This window comes from Etheostoma spectabile, chromosome 14, assembly GCF_008692095.1.
Source record: "Etheostoma spectabile isolate EspeVRDwgs_2016 chromosome 14, UIUC_Espe_1.0, whole genome shotgun sequence".
Taxonomy (NCBI): Eukaryota; Metazoa; Chordata; class Actinopteri; order Perciformes; family Percidae; genus Etheostoma; species Etheostoma spectabile.
Genome location: NC_045746.1, coordinates 20616399 through 20626311, shown reverse-complemented (window position 1 = coordinate 20626311; position 9913 = coordinate 20616399). Strand labels below are relative to the sequence as shown.

Here is a 9913-nt window from a genome sequence, read left to right as displayed (position 1 = left end):
CACACACACACACACACACACACACACAGGCATCGTAGCTTCCCTTACACAACTTTGTGGTGTTTGTTTTTCTCATTACGTATTTAAAATTAACAAAAATTTGTGTAATTCATGATACAATTTAAACAGAATCAAAATAGTATTCTCTCTTCCCGTTCACTACCTTACATATTTTTTTCTGAAACAGAGTACCCATAGGGATCCACTTGATGGGGGAGTGACTTTGCCTCTCTATTGAGGAGAAGAAAACGTCTTTGAAATAGCTAGCATGCTAACTGTTAGCATGCCAGCTCAGTTGCTAATGAGACAATAAATTCAGAATTGCATTGGTTTTGAATCTTATTTTATCCGTTTTTTCAAAATGTCTCTTTTCCATAATCTGTAATTAGAGCAGCACTACGTAACCTTTTGTGCGAGCTGTCTCATTGGAACTACAGCTCGCACTAAAAGTTACATAGTGTTGCTTTAGCTACTTTTCTCAATGTTTATTTCACAACGCCCATTTTGCAGTCTTTGTCTGTCAATCAAGACAAATGGGACAGCCAATCACATAACTGGTCCAGTCCTGTTTGTCTTGATTTCCAAATTATTGACCCTTGTGTTGTCCTCGGGTCAAATTGACCCGTTTCAAAGTCTTTTATATCAGAAATATGGATTTCTTTCAACCAAATTGCCCCAAAATAACATTGAAGATTCCTTACGTTGTTCAAGTAACATTAATGATTACTTTTATTGAATTTTCTGGGTGTTTTATTTAATCTTATAGCATCGGAATTCTTTTTTTTTAATGGTTTCAAAACAGTATCAGGACTGAACTTTGACATCTACCCATCTGAGATCCACTCAACATCCTCTGATCTTAACTATTAGTCAAACTAATTCATAATTTCTGCCTTTTTAACTGAAAATGTACGTATAATTTGATATAAATGAGGTTTGTTGACCAAGAATTCCAAGAAAAAGTGTAAAACCTATTATCAAACCAGCTCAGGTTTTTTTTTTAAATGCCAAAAGCTGGAAAAAGTGACCAAAAAAAATCAGAAAAAGTGACAAAAACATTGGAAAAGCACAAAAAACTTCAAGTTCATGGTAAATAACACAAGGGTTAAACACAATAAAACCATAGACAGTTAAGAAACGGACCAACAGACCTACAGTGTAGGTATATGTTAGAAGATAACGTAGGAACAGGCTAATTATTGCTAACTAAAATGCTAGTAGATATTAGCAATTTAACCAAAACAGCTAATGTAAGTGAAAACTGTCTGCGAGCTTCTCCTGACAATACACCGATTTGTCGTCTATGCAACAGTAAGACGTGTGGTTATGACACAATTGTTAGCCTATTTTTATCAAAATGTCTGCTACGTAGCCATAACATGAGCTAAAAGGTAATGGAGCATTTTATACATCGTTGTGTTTCTTCAGAAATGAACAATGGACAAGTCAAGTTTTTAAACGCTTCAGATGTAAAGTCATTTGCTGTCAAAGTGGCGCCAAAATGAATGGCAATCATTGGGATGCTAACTGGGGCGAGTGCTTGGTAGCATTAAAATGGCGCCATAGGAGCTACGCTTAGTGGAGGCTGGCTCACCCCCTAGAATAAAACACCAGGAAAAAGGGCATGTTGAAATCAAAATTGATAGAATGGACATAAAAATGACCTGCAATAACATTTTACTATAGTGAAATGTATTTCCTTATTTTCAAAAGGTGGTGGTTACATGTGGTGATTACTTATTTGTTGTTGGATCTACTGTTAAGTATCTTGGATACTAAACATCTCCGTAAACTTTGTCTAGTGTTCACAAACAATGCCCTCCATGTGTCGACGATAGATTGGGAGTTCAGATTCTGCTCATGCAATGCATTCAAGCTAGAACGAGTAACTATAGGCTATGAATATTTAAAACTATAATTGAACCAAATATGCCTGTTTGAATTAGTGATTCAGAAGCCATAGGTTGGCAATCAATGGTGGCAGTCAGGGGACCTGCGTTTGTTTGAGGTGAAATAGCTAACTGTAATGCAGACATGATGAACAGCAGAGTGGCCTGGCAGAGAGATGGACAAAATTGACATGTTGAAGACGGAGTGATTAAGTTACCTGCTACAGAACAGCCCCTGAGCATATATCAATATGAACTGTGGCAGGCTGAGAAGAAAAAATAATAGCACCCAGCTGTACTTATCCAGCAAGAAAACATGAGTCTATGTAGAAACCAAAGGAGCATTTTATGGAGAAACCATTTTGGTTTGTAATATCACTATGTTGATGCGAGGCATTATATTGAAAAGCGGCCGGTGTAATTTACTCCCTGGGCCCCTGAGATGCTCAAGAGACCAATCTTCTCATATATTGAAATTGGATGTATTTCAGCTGTTACCATAGCTGAATCACTTTCTCGTCCCACTCTTTTAGCCTATTGTTTACAGATGCGCCTTGTGTTGTGCCTGAACTCTTCCATCATATGGAGGCTGATGCTTGTGTGTTGTGTTGTTTCAAGCACGAGTGCCTTAACTTACAAAGGGCAACGATGAAGAGAAATTGGAATACATTAGCACAGCAGTTGAATGCGGGATAGGTGGTGGAGTCGATGTTGAAACAACAAGACAGTTCTGTTTGAAGGAGAATGAACTATGGTATATAAAAACTGAATTTTTACAAGGTGAAGAGGATAGAGATTTGACAGAAGGGCACACAGGGCCTCCAAGTGAGGGCACCCATGATGATGACCCTAGGGCCCCTCCGTTGTGATGGGAATTGCACCCCTTGTGGGACGGCACACTTCAGGAATGACCTTTTGCATCCATGCTAGGACAGCAGATGGGGGCTGGGGGGGGGGGACAAGCAACAACCACCAGTCAACTGTGAAAACAAAACTTTATCTTGACTCTGTGGGGGGGCTGTGAGATAGGGGACTACAGGGCTTTTGAGGGGTAGAAACTATTCTTTGGGGCTGATTGCTGGCCTGAGGGCTGCGGGGCACGGTCGGTTAAAGATAGGGTTGTTACTGGCTGGGGGTCGGATCTCGAACCTTTGCATTGAAATGCTGATGAAAGAGAGGACATTCAGCTGTAATTGCTCTTGCTGCTGCAATTCTGGGCGACACACCTCCGAGCTGAATACCGAGAAAACAAACCATGAACGACGCTGATGTGCCGCAGCTGCCAACTTTTCCTCCACGCGCGGCGAGGCAGGAGGATGCCGAGATTAACGCACAAAATCTACTATAATGTGTGACAATAAAGTAAAATGAGGCTGTGCATATGACTTTCCAGTTTTTCTCCATCTGTTGCCAGCCAGAGTTGATAAAACATAATCCGCGGGTTTTCTCTGAATATGATATGAGAGCTTACAATTTGGAACGCATAATTTGGATCATTTAGGATTTGGATCAGGTTCACATTTGAAGAGGGTATTTGAACCAGAACCTTAAGAGACACTGCTGGGCACAGCTCGTGCCAAATAGGGCATTTATAAAAGGTTGGCATGGGCCCTACAGAGTGAAGGCTGGCAAAGGCATGATGCCCACATCATAGTGCCAACCAAGGGTTTTGTTTGGCATGTGTCTCTGTTGTATGGCTTGTCTCCTCCAGACAACTGGCCCAAACACAACTTAGCATTAGGTTACAGAGGCATTACGAACTGAAAGTGATTCATTAAAAAAGCTCTCTGCGTGAGATGAGAGGCGCGAGAATGAGAATCAATAAAAAACATACGGAAAAGGTGCAACATATTGCGGACGTCTTCCATAGCCCTCTTTATCCCCAGCTGTCTGTTTGGATCAGCTTTTAACAAGAAAAATCCATAAGGAATAATAGCTTTTATTATACGAACCTACCAAAAATAAGTGACCTCAATATGGTTTGTACACCTATACGAACAAGTGAGTACACTATACTCGCTAGGAAAATACACAATATCTTCTCAATTATTAACGCAGACAGCGTCTTTACCATGAACCTTCTTACTGAGAGATTTGGCTGAATGCCTCTCCAAGAGATTTCGATATCCCTCGTTTGATAGCAGCAGGCGCCACATACGCAATCTTCACTGAGGCTGTTAATAATAAAAAAGGCCTCTAGGAACATTGTCAGGGACAACAGCAATGGTTAATTTCAGGCACCGAGGAGAGCCATTTCTGTCCTGCTACTGTACAAATCAAGACAGTGGGGTAAGGAAGGGCAAAATATAGCCAAAGTAATGTATTCTGCCTCATTGAAACCTGCCAGAGAGGCCTTTTTTTAAGAGAAAATAACAAAAAGGAGGGAGGAGGTGCTGAAAACAATGCATTTTAAAAGAGGCTCTTCCCCCAGTGTGCCTTTATCTGTCAGTCAAACCCGGCAACGTAAACACATATTAGAGGGGAAGACAGAGGGGTTTCCATAGCCACAGTTTTAAATGGTACTGCTGTGCTGCACACAGTAGCCCCCCTTTCTTTTGCAACACTGTTTATTTGCTGTTGTGTTGTGCAGAAAGCGCTGATAGTGAGGCACCAGGAGGCTTTTGGCTTGCGCTGGTTCCACTGCATGAGAAAGAGGAGAGAGACAGAAGAGGGCCCAGCAAACTGAGGGAGCAGAAGAAGAAAAAAACATACAAGGCCGGTTATGCAGAAACACAGATTTAATGTAAGGCTTGGCTCTCTGTTATAAGCAGCGGAGAGAGGAAAAAGCTGGTCTGGACTGGCAGGAAGAGGGAGACGGAGAGCAGAGAAGGAGGAAGCAGAGTCTCGTCATGTGAGGCCGCTTGACGCCTGTCAGCGTGCAGATGGAGCACTCAGAGAAGCTTTTGAAAGGAACTCAGTGCAGTAGAAATCCCTGGCCCTGTGCCGACCGGACCCTCTCTCTAGGAGACACTTCTCAGGGAGAATGGTAACCCTATTGAAGCAGCTCCTGCCCGCTCGTGGGATAAACAGTGCTAGAATACACTGCATTAACAACACAAGCCCTGGGGAAATCAGGTCTCTCTATGATAAATTTGCACCCCCCCAGCCCCCTTGTATCCCCACCTACCACCCCCTATCTATGATTTTTATGGTTTCATGCTCAACAACACATTTATTATGAAATGATGTTTACTGGAATCCCATGCATATCCTGGTCTTGGCTGTATAAACGTTGGGCGGTGATTTCAATTTTTTTCTTCCTTTTGGGTGAATTCATTACATTACGTGATATTTCATAAGCAGGTATTGATTGTAGCTGTGGGTGACAGAAATTCAGCACAGAATCGGTACAGAGGAATTATATTACATCTTCATATCCATGGAAAAAATAGCATTGAGGTTCAAGTCTTTTGTTCCAATATTTCACTTCTGGTATGCTCAATTCATCAGCCGCCCATGCAGCTGATCTTCTTCCTTGGAGGTCTTTACTCAGGCAGTTTCATTCGACATAAAACATGTAAGCAAGAAACACTGCTCCATCAACACAATGTGCGATGTGAAAAAAGAGATATGATTCTTGCTGAGCCACATTAAAGCGCTCTCCAAAACCTCTGCTTCTGTTGGTTCTGTCGTCTCTGCTGGAGACCAGGTAGGAACCCTTTAACTGTGGCTTCTCACCCGCCGCTTAATCTTACCCACAATCACATTCAGTGACAGGCGCACAAAGCCGTCCGGCGAGCCCAACAAGACTCTGCTATTATGTAACCACTGACAGCTGGGCTTTCAAGGGATGGGTGAACCCCCATCCGTGTGGCAGCACTTTATGTCAACCAGACGTGGCAGTCAAGAAAGGGCCTGAGTAGAGAAAAGGGTATTATCAGGCCAGGCGGGGGCATTCAATCCCAATAATATACACACCAAGTGATGGGGTCCAAATAAGAAAACAACAGCGCAGATCCTCCAGATCCTTTATCAAATGTCATGTAATGCTGATTACAAAAGCTTAGACATCATAAACCTGTATTTAAATGCCATCTAGAGAACAATATAAAACTAAAATACACACATTTCCTTGGCATCATAGTTCATCCCAGGGGTGACAAATTCTAGCTCTCTATGATGCAGAAATGGATGAGAGGATTGTATCTCTTTTAAGTGCACCCAAAACCGTTCTTGGTTGCATTTCAACCAATTGCAGCTCAGTCTTCTGTCTTAAAACAAAAATAGTGGGAACGGGCACATGTGCATAGGGTTGAAGTCTCCTCGCTCCCCATGGTTTTTTGCAACGTGTCCTTTCTTTGAAACGGTGGCACATGACACTGAACACAGAGGCCCCCAAACGTTTGATTAAACTGTGCATCGCCTCCCTTTAGGCCGACATCTCCGTCGGGTCTTTGATGCTCTGAACACACAGCGGAGCCAAAGGACCCAGAATAGCAGGGGGATAATCGACAGACGGCGTGTTGTCTTTGCCACCCTTCCCAAATAATTCCCTGTTGTTCCAGAGAAGAATCGCTGTCAGTGGTGGCATTCCAGGGCAGGCAGACCGGAGAGATTGTACAGGATGAGGGCCGCCGTCTAGATACGCTAGATCTAAACACGTCTGTGGTCACACAGACCTGGCCTTCAACATGCTCTTTAGCCAAACTGGCTCTGGTTTTGTTATTGCCTGAGCAGCTCGCTATGCATATAAACTTGTTCATGCCATGCAAAATTAATGACGAACAGTTCTGTTTGTCCATAAAATCCTTGATATGAAAATAGACAGCTGCAGCGGCATAACGGCGCAAAAATAATAAAAGTGAAGGGCAAGGGTGAATATATAAACACACACATTACAGAGACACCGGTTAAGTAGAGTGAAGGCAAAGTAAAACAAGTCAAAATTATATATATAAAAAAGTAACTTAAAAGAAACAATAGAGTATTTTGTCATTAGGAATAACTTCATATCATATTTCATGGACCATACCAGTGTTTTCTTCACAAGACAATGAAGTGCACTATTAAATTTGGTCTTTTTCCAAAGCAGTTTGGTATAAAAATAGGAACTAAACCCATGAATTTAGAGAAACGTGTATTATGTAGGGTTCTTTAAGATGAGCTAACAAGTAGGTCTTTGATATAACTAGAATCACTTCATCATATCTGTTAACAGCTCAACATCTTCTTTTAGTTATAAGCCTTGAAGTTTGGAAGGCTGCGAGGAAGCTAACGCCATGCTAGCTGCTCCTCAGCAGTAACATTACAGTATGTCTGCCTTGGTGCAGAGGCTTCAGAGGTTAACCTCCCCATTTTATGTGTTTGGGACATTTTGTAGACTACTAACTGACCTTCGGGTTATTCTCTGTCCCCGTCTACCAACCACCAGTATAACTAGTTCCCCTCTCTGTGTAGCTGGTGCCTGGGCTTTCACAGTTGAGCCAGAGATTGTCAAATCTAGATAGAGGTCATAGTACAGCGAGCGTTCCCTCTGACACACAGGCACTTCATTAGCACACAAAGGCTAAAAACGGTAAAAATGTATTAAAATAATAAAAGATTCTACTGTCACACTTTGGCATAACATTTTTCAGGCAAAGTAAAACACCGTTATGCTTCCCTCTTCTATTTTTCCACTTTTAAAATGTGCTTTTCCTTCAGATTAAAATCGAACTTCAGTCCGGGTTTTCCACGAAGCCGGAGCCTCAATTTACTGTGTGTGCTTTCAGCGCCGCAGCACTCACTGGCAACCTTAAGGATTCCTCCGCGGTTCACTTGTGTGTGCGTGTATGTGACTCTTGTTTTACAGCACAAAACGACACGTAACGCAACACGTAACGTTCACGTAAAACAAACTGTAATAGCTCATTTTGATTGTATTTTCGTGGGTTAGTTAATCAAATGCGTTGCAACCTCCACGGGTCAGGTTTAGGGAACTTGGTGCACTATTTTCCCCCAGCTGTCCTGTCTTTCTAACGCATACAATACATTCCAGTGTTGTTCCGCGGTGTGACAAGGCCCTGCCTGCCTGCTGTTCCTGTAAACTCCCGCCCTGACTCAATGAGCGAGCGAGGCTGAGAGACAGACACGAACTGAGAGAGAGAGAGAGAGAGAGCAAGAGAGAGAGAGAGAGAGAGAGAGAGAGAGAGTGGAAAAGCCCTATAGAACAAGCAGCAGGCCCACAGTACCCACACAGGAGTTCATATTCCATTGCTTGGTGTAATGAACACATAATAAAATAATGGCTCACAAATATCGGAGTGGAAAAATATCAATTTACTCAACAAAACTGCTTACATAACAAATAATTCAGTAGGCCTACTCATTGTCCACTACACTAAGTGTAGGCTACAAATGAGTACTGCATATTAAAACAGTAGGTCAACAAAAGGTCCCTTTATTAACAGGAATATGTGCCTTTTCATAGCCGTTTAAGGACAATAATACATGATGTTATGTAGTGGAAACTAAATAGAACATTATTTTAATTCTGATTTGTACACAGTCAACCTGTCCTTCAAATGATATTTAAACATAAATTGTAGCTATTTGGTGTTAAAATCATTTTATTTCTGATTCAATTTTGGAAACTAAACCCTGAATATATCAGCTATTTAAAATAAGTAAATATAGAAATAAAATATTTATAAAAACACTCCATTAAATTCCTGTAAGGCCTTTATAGTTCATCTGTGCATGGTCTGTAGTGCCTTTGTCATACATTTTATCACCTTTGTCACTAAAATATTCCCATAACACAGGGTTTATAGATAATTCTGCCGCTCTGAATCTGTTATAGTCGTAGAGTCATTTTCTTTTTCTTTTCTTGGGAGCTACCCAAAAGAAGCAGCTCCTTATCGGCTTTGCATCTTAACCATCAATTAATTTCTGACCAGGTTGTGAGCAGCGTGATGTGGTTGTATGATGACTGATGCTTTTGCAGTCAGACTGCATGCAAAACCAGATTCCACTGCCCCTAAGTGACAGTTTATGGTCTTTGATTTGGTTTGGCTGGAGATTGCCAGGCAACATAACTACCCTGAGTCCTGAATGAAACAACCATCTGTTCCATAGCGCGGTAAAACTGAATTAATTTGACACAGGGGCTAATCCTAAAATTCAGCTGTAGATAGATTTTTTTGGACTAGAAGAACCATGAAAAAAATAGTTGGGTAAGCAGGTTATATCAAAGAGCACAGTGACCATGGTCGTATAATGCCGAAGAACACACAAAGGTGGGATGCTCGAAACTTTGACATGACAAGTGCAAAACAAAGCTATTGTTTGTGCTGTAAAGCAGGTCATAGATACTAATCCCCTTGTCTGGGCTGTTGCTCATTGAATGCTGGCCATATTCATATAGACAAGATAGAGCCAAGGCTAAATGCTGCACATGTGATCATTGCTCCAAGATGATTCAGGTGAGTGGTAGGCTGGATCAACGGAAGTACATTTTCAAGGATAAAGCCTGACATGCTCTGACTGCTCTCTGCGTGTCGCCGTTCTCAAAATCCCTAGCTACTGCAAACAACAACAAACCTGAGCTAGCAAGCTACGCCGCTGAAAATGGCAAGTTTTGAAGAAAATTTGGATCGTGCAACAAGGCAGGCCTGCACGACTTTGCGTAAACAGACGCGTCGATTTTCTTAAGCCAAGTGGCGTGTTATGTGTACGCATTTTGCGCTGTCCGCTTGTACGTCTACGCTGTACGAAACATACACCCCAATTGCCGTGTTTTTGCGAGAAGGAAGCGACGGTTGAGTTTAGGAAACTTGACATGGCTTTAGTAAAAAGAGAAACGCGAGACACGATCCCCGGTCTCCTGGGTGAAGTCCTATGTTTTACCCATCCACGACCCCGACCAACCTTCAGAAGCGGATTTTTGCCCATTCATACTACTCGCTACGCTGTAAATTCACACGCAATCGCAGGGAGATGCGAGCCTATAGGTGAGCAAACCTCAGCCTTCTCCTGTCATTCAGTGACCTTTTACCCCCGCAGATTACCTAACTGCCCCTGACCCGCCGCACACTGAGGGAAAG

At 42.1% G+C, this 9913-nt stretch overlaps 1 long non-coding RNA gene across 1 annotated transcript in view; it reads right to left on the bottom strand.

Annotated features, from left to right (window-relative positions):
- The window catches only part of LOC116702037 (uncharacterized), an 11803-nt gene extending 2230 nt beyond the window's left edge, over window positions 1–9573 (bottom strand). The window contains exons 1-2 of the long non-coding RNA XR_004335047.1: window positions 9488–9573; window positions 6491–6492 (exon numbers count right to left, since the gene is read on the bottom strand). This is a non-coding gene — a long non-coding RNA (uncharacterized LOC116702037). The remainder of the gene's footprint in view (window positions 1–6490; window positions 6493–9487) is intronic.
- Between the last annotated feature and the right edge of the window lie 340 nt (window positions 9574–9913).